The sequence below is a fragment of the Lissotriton helveticus genome, chromosome 1_2 (genome assembly GCF_964261635.1).
Source record: "Lissotriton helveticus chromosome 1_2, aLisHel1.1, whole genome shotgun sequence".
Lineage (NCBI taxonomy): Eukaryota > Metazoa > Chordata > Amphibia > Caudata > Salamandridae > Lissotriton > Lissotriton helveticus.
The window spans coordinates 314483368-314495013 of record NC_136058.1 but is presented as its reverse complement, the minus strand read 5'-3'; the positions used below and the strand labels follow the sequence as shown (position 1 = coordinate 314495013).

The 11646-nt window shown below is 48.8% G+C and overlaps 1 non-coding gene across 1 annotated transcript; it reads left to right on the top strand.

Moving 5' to 3' along the window:
* Positions 1 to 2119: 2119 nt before the first annotated feature.
* TRNAM-CAU (transfer RNA methionine (anticodon CAU)) lies at positions 2120 to 2192 on the top strand. The gene has a single exon. It is a non-coding gene; the product is annotated as a tRNA-Met (tRNA).
* The last annotated feature ends 9454 nt before the right edge of the window (positions 2193 to 11646 follow it).

Below are 11646 nucleotides of genomic sequence, written 5' to 3'. Positions count from 1 at the left end.
CCCAAAATACGGTTGACTTTGGGTTCTCAAAAGACGGTTGGCCCCCAAAATCATATGTCCCTGCCTGTGTCTCCCTAACCTCACGCAATGAGATCTGGAAGATTGAATCGAGCCCCTCGAAGACTCGTTGAGGAGTTATGACATATATATGTATTTTGTTTGTGTACATTTTATTTAACATGGGTGAGATATAGTGTCATGTATATTAGAGATAGCGGGCCCCTCTCGTCCCTGAGAGACTCCGTAGAAGAGTGACGTAACTGAATGGGTGTAGTTAAAAAATTCATGAGGTAGTACGTTCAGTTAACTGTTACACTCTGAAGAATAAAGATGTGTAAAACCGAGCTTGTGTGGGGCGTGATCATTTGCATATACCCATGCTAGGGAGGATGCTACAGAATTGTTTAGACTGTCACGTTTATATGGGAGTGATGTTTAGTCGGAAGCGTTTAAACTGGCCTGCAGCAGTGATGGCAGTTCCACTCAGTAGAACAGCTGCAGTACCCGAATGAACAAAACCTTGGGCGCGGGCACTCGTTTATTTATAAATTAAGCAGGCGGGGTGGACGAGCCACTGAAGGTGTGCGCCAGAAACCTGGCTCTGTCCTAGCTCAAGGTCGTCTTGTTCCCTCAAGTCCAAAATGAGCCAAGATTTTGGGGCATATTATCAAGCAGGGCGTTAAAAATGATCGTCGTTTTAGCGGCAGAAAACTGCTGCTAAAGCGGCGATAATGGGCTTGATAATATGGCCTTGTGAATTCCAATAGAAGCCCATGTTCTGGTGTGAACATGGGCTTCTATTGGAATTCTCCAAGGCATATTATCAAGTCCATTATCGCCGCTTTAGCGGCCGTTTTCTGCAGCTACAACAGCAATCATTTTAACGCCAACTTTGATAATATGCCCCTTAATGTGGCTACTGCCTGCTACCCACGCTTTACCAGCAAGAGCACAAAATGTAAACATCAAAGCATGAACTTAAGATGTTAAAATGAGACAAAGAGGTCTAGTGGATAAAATGCTTAATGGAAACCAAGGATCAATGCTGACTTCTTTCCTTGACCAAGTTGTGTGATCCTTGACAAATATTTTATTATAAAGAGCCCCCCTTTTTTCTTCATCACTAATAATACCTGAGTTCATGGTGGGTGCTATTAAAAAACAATCTGATGTACTATGGTGCATGCCTGTTAAAGATATACGGTATGTTTTCAAAACCTTTAAAAACACTATCATGGTTTCACATGGTTTGTTGCATAATTTATACCCCTACTATTTCCAGGGCTCGGCTCGTAGCACAGGCTCTTAGAACCATAGAACCTTGGCTCGGATCTGGCTTGGCTTTCCCTGTAAATGTGTTGGCTCGCCAACACTGGTTAAAATATAGTCATGTTGCTCAAAATATTTAAATAAAACTGATTAGTCAGCAGCAAGGTGCGCTTGTGATTGGTCGCTCACGGGGCAAACGAGCCAATAGGTGAAGAGGGCTGACCCAGTGGCTTGTGCTGGTTGTCATGGTGAGCAGACTCCAAGTTTGAATGACAGCAGAGCAGACCAATGGATCAAGAAGATCCACGAACAGCTCCTATTTAGGTATTATTGTTATGCTTTTTGTTTTGTTTTTTTACATGAGGCTGATGAGACTAGGTTTGGCCTAAAACGAACAGAACGAGTAGTGCGACTGAATCCCGTGGCAGCACAGGGCCATAAATAGGTAATTATTTGAGGTTACAGCCAGGCTCCACGTCACCGCTGTGTTTCAATACTTCCCTGGCCTCTTTGCTGCGACTCCCTGGCCTCTCACCGCATACAGCAAGACTGTCATCAGCCGCCAGCGACTGTCTCTCTTCTGTTGCCCCTGGTTATTTGCCTTTAGATGGAATCATCTATTTTTTGTGCTGATTATTGTTCTCTGCTTTTTATTAATGCAATTGAGGCCAAGTCTCGATCTAGGATTTCGAATTAAACAATTCCCCTCTAGCAGAGAAAACACATAAAGTTGTAGTGAAAAGAAAATGTGATCCTAAAAAAGCAGCATCATATCATAACACATAAATGAGAAACACATGGTCTTTTCCGGTAGAGCTTAACAATGATTTCGTGGACCTAGACTTCTGGAGCCTTCTTAGCGCAGTAGGCAGCGCGTCAGTCTCATAATCTGAAGGTCGTGAGTTCGAGCCTCACAGAGGGCACAATATTTTTTTTAATGGTTTAAAGTACAATATTAGTCTAAAATTGCGAATATTACTTAAAGTGTGCCAAGGATTTCGTTCGAACTGTACTCCTGCCTATTGGTCTAATGTAAAGCGTTTTCTCGACTACATTTACCATTGGCTGAGATAAATGTCCGTATTTTGGACCTTTTTACCATGCAACATATGTCTATTTTGGCACGCAGCAATGAGCAGTTTTAGTTTAAATGTATTTTATGGAAATTTTCCTACACAATTTCTATAAAATGCAAGGGACTTAATGGAGTTTTAACAGAAATGACTAGGGGCCTCATTTATGAAAAGTGACGCATCGCTGCGTGTAAACAGCGATGCGTCACTTTTCACTGCGTCCTCCTTGCGACACCAATGATGCGTCATATTTACAGTATGATGCATCATGTCACAAGGAGTTACAGATAAGTCAGTATTTCTGACGTATCTGTAAGCGCAAAAGTCACACATTGCTGGGGTGTGTCACAAAAGTGACGCAACTCCAGCAATGCGTCCTTTCACATGGGGAAAGACCCATGTGAAAGGGCTTGCGTCAGTCTTACGCCTGCTGTTAGGCAGGCGCAAGATTTTGACGCAACAGCGTCCTAAACGTGACGCTGTGAAATCTCAGAGATTTCACTGCGTCACTATTACGAGGCTTTTTTCGGGGAAACGCCCCCTCTGCATACATTATACCTGACGCAGGTATAATGTAGCGCAGGGGTTTACAAAGTGACGCATCTGCTTAGATGCGTCACTTTGTAAATAGTGCGCAACAGGAGGCATGCTTTACGCCGCCGATGCGTCACAAAAAGTGACGCATCGGAAGCGCAAAACTGACGGCCTCATAAATGAGGCCCTAGAAAGCTAATGTAATTAAAGAGTTTTTATCTGATCATTATTGGACAGTGTTGTTTGCCTCCTTTCTGTTCTTTTGGAATTGTTATGGTTCTTTCTTGATTCTACATTCCATATGTGGGAGTTAAGCAGTGTAAGTCTGTCTCCTGAAGATTGTGATGTACAAGCTGTTCTTCCTCATTAAACCTCCTAACTACAACCACTTCTGTCTCCTGGATTACATCATAATTTTGGCGACGTTTTGGGATCTATTTTGAGAACACCATCTTTTTAACTATTTTTTTTAAAAAAAAGACGTGGATACCTGGAGGAAGGATTGAAAACAGCGTTCACGCATACATGAAGGTATTTATTCATATTAAGTGTATATTGATTGCACCTGCGCCTCATTTTCCTTAATGGATGTGCTTTGATTGCACCAGCGGCCGAAACTTATTTTCTTTCCTGGATTTTTCTTTCAAATTCTACGATTTTAATGACTTTTGAATTTTATATGCCATAAAACTTTCCTTATTTTACCTACATCGTCTTTCTATTGAATACTGAAGGAAGTTCCAGCATTTCCTGTATAGAAATTGTTTTATTTAACTTTGGAAATTGACTTCACCTTATCTCCGAGTACTGTTTCTCCCGAGCTGTGTTTATATTTGAATCTGGTGACATGGCGTGAGGCCCGCACGCTCAGAATCTCCATCCGGCTTCTGTCATCGGATCGGTGAGTCAAGTGCGCGAACCGGAGAACTTTGACCGCGTCATCACGCATCACGCAGCGTCCCGCGTCATCGCGTTTCCCACCATTTTGGATCACCTTGACAACACGCTCTTCAACGCCGATGCGCACGGCAGCGCTTTCATGAACCTTCTTATTTGTTATTTATTACCACGATTTCTACGCCAATGCGCACAACGGTACATCTGTGGATTATGATATCACCACGTCTTATTTCCTCAAGGTAGACATCGGTGACTACCTCTTTTATTTTAGTTTGTTTTGTTTTTATTATATTACTCATGTGTGCGCAATGTACTTATTTTAAGCTTCCTCTATTAATACTCTACACAGTTTGTATTGTATTATTCATTAAGCAGTGATATTGCACCGTACTTTCTACTATGTCTAACAGCATTGTTTCTCCTGCACATTTCTTACCTGTAGCTGGTGATCCCAAAATGGAATGGGATCTATGGTTTCATACATTTTTAGCTTATGTTGATTGTTAGAACCGGGGGTCTCTGGTTGGCAAAGGTAAGTACCTTGGCCCAAGTAGGGACCCCTAGCTCCGGTCAGGGCAACGGAATAACCCTCTGAGATAACCCCTGCTCACCCTCTAGGTAGCATGGCGCGAGCAGTCTAGGCTAAACTCGGAGACAATGTGGATAACATTTGCACTTAACACAACAATAATCCCCAATCCACCACAAACTGAGACCACACAAGTAAGTATATTTTTATAAAAATATATAACTTTATCTAGTTTCAGCATGTAAATGAAGCAGTTGCATGATAATCACTTCTTTAAAACACCTAGCATTTCTAACTTAAAGGTTGCACGTTAAACACTTCATTTAGAACAAGGTTGCACTTAATTCTTAATGGTTCTTGTAAATAGGCAGTCCTCAGAAATCAAAACAAAAATAGTCTCTAGTCCCTCGGTATCAAAAACAACGAGTAGTACTGATTGACTTTATATTAGCCCTAAAAACGAGCAAGGAAAACAAGGTGGATGCCAACCTGTGCCAGAGGAATCATCCCCTACCGCTGAGAAGCCTAAGCACTACAAGCGCGTCTCACCCGAGGGCCGGGGGGGACTCCTTTTCCCTCCCCCGGCACTTCTCCTGCCTCAGGTGGACCTCGCTGGGGAGCGCTCATTCACGCTCGGGCCCGGCCGGTCTCAGCAGGCTCTCCGCCTGCTCTCAATCCTTCGGGGAGCGGCGGGGAGCAGAGACGGCAGGCCGGGGGCTCGAGCACTTCTCCAGATCCCTCGGCGAGGTCGGGTCAGTCTTCCCCGGTCCCGGCGGTGATCACAGCACTTCCTCGGCTCTCGCAGCAGCTTCAGCGAAGCCAGCCAATCCCGTCGCGGCGTTTCTGCCGAGCCCTCAGTGACGTCCGCAGCTCTGGGGGGAATCAGCCAATCCGGTCGCGGCACTTCTGCCGAGCCCTCCGCGACGTCACCGCAGCTTAGGGGGAATCGGCCAATCCGGTCGCGGCACTTCTCTACCAGCCTCCGGCCACGGCCAATCACCGCACGGCCCCTTCGTGAATGCAAGCAGACCCTCGAGGTCGATTTCAGGGCCCGGGCCCGCGGCGGTGATGATGCAGGCAAGCGGAATTAACCCGCGCTGCGCTGGGGGAGCTTCAGAACCCCTCGGCCCCCACGAGCACGTGTCGATGAACACGCCGATCTCGGGGCAAAGCAGGCAGCAATCAGCGCGGCGCTCTCAATCAGAGCAGAGAGCAGCCAGCGCGCTATCCGGGACACACAGCCAGGCTTAGTCGAGCAGTCCCCGATGTTCACTGCACACAGCAGTTTCACGATCTCCCCGGCCCACAGCTTCAGGGGGGGGCACAGCAGAGTCTTGCAGTCCTTGGGCAACCTTTATGTTCCTGGGTTGCAGACAGGGAGCCAGCTCTTCTCAGGCCCTTGGAGATTCAAGCTGTAGGCACAGCACACAGCAAAGTCTCAGCAGTTTCAAGCAGGCAGGGACACTTTTACCCTGGTGGATGAAAAATAAAGGGGCATATTACCAAGGGCATTATCGCCGCATTAGCGGGACTTTTTCCCGCTAATGCGGCGATAATTGTATCGCCCTATTACCAAGCTGTCGCTAACACCAATTAGCGACAGCTTGTAGGCGATAGCGGGCATTTAGGGGCCCACTTTGCATGTCAGCGATAATTATCGCTAATGACATGCAAAGTGGGTGTGCCAAGATGTTAGCGACTGAAAACAGTTGCTAACATCTCTAACTCCTGTTAACAACTTTTGGAAATATTCACGCTAAGCGCGAATATCTCCAAAAGCTAACGCCTGCTAAAAGCAGTTCTTAGCCATGTTCTCTAATGGAAGGTGGATAACATGGCTAAGAGCATTGTCACGATAATGCATGAATATCGCAGATTTTTCAGCGATATTCATGCATTTCGCAGAATTTTTACCGCTTTTGAGATAAACCTTGATAATATCAAGGTATCTCAGCGGTAAAAATCCTCGGTGCTCGGCGATATTTTTTTCCCGCTAACCAAGCAATAGCGATAATTATCGCTATTGCTTGGTAATATGCCCCAAAATTCCTTGCGAGCATTCATTTGATCCTTTTAAAGTCAAGGACAAGGTGTTAGCATATCAGGAAAGGATGAAGAGAAATTGTCCTGGTTCAGTCATTCACAGTCCAAAAATTAAAGTGGGTGATTTTGTGCGTGTAAAATTTGGTAGAACGTTTGGCAATAAGTGGAATAAATGGTCTGACCCGTGTAAGGTTTCTGAGGTTTTTACCAAGGCTGTACGAGTTGAAGGTGGTAAGGTCTGGAATTTTAGAAGGATTTCTCTGTGTAAAGCGGTGGATTCCAAGGCAACTTCGCAATCAAGTTCAAATGCTGAAGATGATGTAACCTTTTCAGCCATGTTAGACACTTTTGGGTGCGAGCCACAAACTGAGAATGTTGATTCGCAAATTGGTGATGTTAATTTACCCATTAACGATTGTGGTACTCTAAATGATACTTCTAATGTAAATGCTGATTATGAAGTCACTGGACATGTTGCTGAACAATCTGGCAATGATGCTTTAAGGAGAAGTGTTCCTGTTAAATATTCTCCTATCAAATTGCGTGATTTCATTCATTAATCTGTGGGGGGTTTTTGGGGGGGGGGGTTTCAAAAGGGGGAAGATGTGTTGTATTCCTCCTTTCTGTTCTTTTAGAATTGTTATGGTTCTTTCTTGATTCTACATTCCATATGTGGGAGTTAGGCAGTGTAAGTCTGTCTTCTGAAGATTGTGGATGTGCAAGCTGTTCTTCCTCATTAAACCTCCTAACTACAACCACTTCTGTCTCCTGTATTACATCAGACAGCAAGTGTGTGGTATGTGTGAGCCCTTGCTCTGAATATTTCTCGTAAATATTACTTTATTTATCATAGTTTGCATCGCCGTCAAGTCGTTTCTAACGCAATGAATGGGGCTTGGATTTTACAACACAAACTATACGACCGACCCCCGGGCTGCGTCCTCTAGGGCCCAAGGGTGGGGGGATTACAGCTGGCAGCAGTGGGGGCGCCTGCAGCGCAACAGATGTTAGCCAGAGGCCAACCCTCAGCCCTGGCTCCAGGATTCAGGGCCTGGAGAGGCTTGGCTGGGCCTTGAGTGTGAAAGGGCCCCTTTCAATCCTTAACTGCCCACTGTGCCAACAGCACGGCTCCTGGAGTTGAAAACTTGACTTTTCAGCCAAAAATTGATGGTTAGTTTTGGGAGCAGAATGTATCTCAGGGGAAGGTTTGATTGTCAGTTCCTGAAGCGGAATTTATTTTAGGGGAAACACAGAGGAAGCATACTGCTCATGAGAGTGCCTCAAAGCTGGACGGTCTCTGCTAGATTGTGGTTGGCACTTGCCCTCCTCTCTCCCGTGCCACTAGTATCTGCTACTCCCCTCACACTCAGCACCGTTCACCGGCATCTCCCAGGGGGTCTGTACGTTGTGGCATCTCCCAGGGGTCTGTAAGTTGGGACATCTCCCGGGGTCTGTAATTTGGGGGAACTCCCAGGGGTCTGTAAGTTAGGGCATCTATCAGAGGGCTGTAAGCTGGGGCATCTCCTAGGGGTGTGTAAGCTGGGGCATCTACCAGAGGGTTGTAAGTTGGGGCATCTCCCAGAGGGCTGTAAGTTGGGGCATCTCCCAGAGGGCTGTAAGTTGGGGCATCTCCCAGAGGGCTGTAAGTTGGGGCATGTCCCACAGGTTTGTAAGTTGGGGCATCTACCAGAGGGCTGTAAGTTGTGGCATCTCCCAGAGGTCTGTAAGTGGGGGCATCTCCCAGAGGTCTGTAAGTTGGGGCATCTACCAGAGGGCTGTAAGTTGGGGCATCTCCCACAGGTCTGTAAATTGGGGCTTCTCCCAGGGGTCTGTAAGTTATTGCATCTATCAGAGGGATGTAAGCTGGGGCATCTCCTAGGGGTCTGTAAGCTGGGGCATCTACCAGAGGGCTGTAAGCTGGGGCATCTCCTAGGGGTCTGTAAGCTGGGGCATCTACCAGAGGGCTGTAAGCTGGGGCATCTCCTAGGGGTCTGTAAGCTGGGGCATCTACCAGAGGGCTGTAAGTTGGGGCATCTACCAGAGGGCTGTAAGTTGGGGCATCTCCCACAGGTCTGTAAACTGGGGCTTCTCCCAGGGGTCTGTAAGTTATTGCATCTATCAGAGGGCTGTAAGCTGGAGCATCTCCTAGGGGTCTGTAAGCTGGGGCATCTACCATAGGGCTGTAAGCTGGGGCATCTCCTAGGGGTCTGTAAGCTGGGGCATCTACCAGAGGACTGTAAGTTGGGGCATCTCCCTGAGGGCTGTAAATTGGGGCATCTACCAGAGGGCTGTAAGTTGGGGCATCTCCCACAGGTCTGTAAACTGGGGCTTCTCCCAGGGGTCTGTAAGTTATTGCATCTATCAGAGGGCTGTAAGCTGGAGCATCTCCTAGGGGTCTGTAAGCTGGGGCATCTACCATAGGGCTGTAAGCTGGGGCATCTCCTAGGGGTCTGTAAGCTGGGGCATCTACCAGAGGGCTGTAAGTTGGGGCATCTCCCACAGGTCTGTAAGTTGGGGCATCTCACAGAGGGCTGGAAGTTGGGGCATCTCCCAGAGGGCTGTAAATTGGGGCATCTCCCAGAGGGCTGTAAGTTGGGGCATCTCCCAGAGGGCTGTACATTGGGGCATGTCCCAGGGGCTGTAAATTGGGGCATCTCCCAGGGCGCTGTAAGTTGGGGCATCTCCCAGGGGGCTGTAAGTTGGGGCATCTCCCACAGGTTTGTAAGTTGGGACATCTACCAGAGGTCTGTAAGATGGGGCCTCTCCGAGGGGGCTGTAAGTTGGGGCATCTCCCAGAGGTCTGTAAGTTGGGACATCTACCAGAGGTCTGCAAGTTGGGGCATCTCCCAGGGGTCTATAAGTTGGGTCATCTCCCAGGGGGCTGTAAGTTGGGGCATCTCCCAGGGGGCTGTAAGTTGGGTCATCTCCCAGGGGGCTGTAAGTTGGGCCATCTCCCAGGGGGCTGTAAGTTGGGTCATCTCCCAGGGGTCTATAAGTTGGGTCATCTCCCAGGGGTCTATAAGTTGGGTCATCTCCCAGGGGGCTGTAAGTTGGGGCATCTCCCAGGGGGCTGTAAGTTGGGTCATCTCCCAGGGGGCTGTAAATTGTGGCATCTCCCCGGGGGCTGTAAATTGGGGCATCTCACAGGGGTCTGTAAGTTGGAGCATCTCCCAGGGGTCTGTAAGTTGTGGCATCTCTCAGGGGTCTATAAGTTGTGGCATCTCTCAGGGGTCTATAAGTTGTGGCATCTCTCAGGGGTCTATAAGTTGTGGCATCTATCAGGGGTCTATAAATTGTGGCATCTCCCCGGGGGCTGTAAGTTGTGGCATCTCCCAGAGGGCTGTAAGTTGGGGCATCTCCCAGAGGGCTGTAAGTTGGGGCATGTCCCACATGTTTGTAAGTTGGGGCATCTACCAGAGGGCTGTAAGTTGTGGCATCTCCCAGAGGTCTGTAAATTGGGGCATCTACCAGAGGGCTGTAAGTTGGGGCATCTCCCACAGGTCTGTAAACTGGGGCTTCTCCCAGGGGTCTGTAAGTTATTGCATCTATCAGAGGGCTGTAAGCTGGAGCATCTCCTAGGGGTCTGTAAGCTGGGGCATCTACCATAGGGCTGTAAGCTGGGGCATCTCCTAGGGGTCTGTAAGCTGGGGCATCTACCAGAGGACTGTAAGTTGGGGCATCTCCCAGAGGGCTGTAAATTGGGGCATCTACCAGAGGGCTGTAAGTTGGGGCATCTCCCACAGGTCTGTAAACTGGGGCTTCTCCCAGGGGTCTGTAAGTTATTGCATCTATCAGAGGGCTGTAAGCTGGAGCATCTCCTAGGGGTCTGTAAACTGGGGCATCTACCATAGGGCTGTAAGCTGGGGCATCTCCTAGGGGTCTGTAAGCTGGGGCATCTACCAGAGGGCTGTAAGTTGGGGCATCTCCCACAGGTCTGTAAGTTGGGGCATCTCACAGAGGGCTGGAAGTTGGGGCATCTCCCAGAGGGCTGTAAATTGGGGCATCTCCCAGAGGGCTGTAAGTTGGGGCATCTCCCAGAGGGCTGTACGTTGGGGCATGTCCCAGGGGCTGTAAATTGGGGCATCTCCCAGGGCGCTGTAAGTTGGGGCATCTCCCAGGGGGCTGTAAGTTGGGGCATCTCCCACAGGTTTGTAAGTTGGGACATCTACCAGAGGTCTGTAAGATGGGGCCTCTCCGAGGGGGCTGTAAGTTGGGGCATCTCCCAGAGGTCTGTAAGTTGGGACATCTACCAGAGGTCTGCAAGTTGGGGCATCTCCCAGGGGTCTATAAGTTGGGTCATCTCCCAGGGGGCTGTAAGTTGGGGCATCTCCCAGGGGGCTGTAAGTTGGGTCATCTCCCAGGGGGCTGTAAGTTGGGGCATCTCCCAGGGGGCTGTAAGTTGGGTCATCTCCCAGGGGTCTATAAGTTGGGTCATCTCCCAGGGGTCTATAAGTTGGGTCATCTCCCAGGGGGCTGTAAGTTGGGGCATCTCCCAGGGGGCTGTAAGTTGGGTCATCTCCCAGGGGGCTGTAAATTGTGGCATCTCCCCGGGGGCTGTAAATTGGGGCATCTCCCAGGGGTCTGTAAGTTGGAGCATCTCCCAGGGGTCTGTAAGTTGTGGCATCTCTCAGGGGTCTATAAGTTGTGGCATCTCTCAGGGGTCTATAAGTTGTGGCATCTCTCAGGGGTCTATAAGTTGTGGCATCTATCAGGGGTCTATAAATTGTGGCATCTCCCCGGGGGCTGTAAGTTGTGGCATCTCCCAGAGAGCTGTAAGTTGGGGCATCTCCCAGAGGGCTGTAAGTTGGGGCATGTCCCACAGGTTTGTAAGTTGGGGCATCTACCAGAGGGCTGTAAGTTGTGGCATCTCTCAGAGGTCTGTAAGTTGGGGCATCTCCCAGAGGTCTGTAAGTTGGGGCATCTCCCACAGGTCTGTAAATTGGGGCTTCTCCCAGCGGTCTGTAAGTTATTGCATCTATCAGAGGGATGTAAGCTGGGGCATCTCCTAGGGGTCTGTAAGCTGGGGCATCTACCAGAGGGCTGTAAGCTGGGGCATCTCCTAGGGGTCTGTAAGCTGGGGCATCTACCAGAGGGCTGTAAGTTGGGGCATCTCCCAGAGGGCTGTAAGTTGGGGCATCTCCCCCAGGTCTGTAAGTTGGGGCATCTCACAGAGGGCTGTAAGTTGGGGCATCCCCCACAGGTCTGTAAACAGGGGCTTCTCCCAGGGGTCTGTAAGTTATTGCATCTATCAGAGGGCTGTAAGCTGGAGCATCTCCTAGGGGTCTGTAAGCTGGGGCA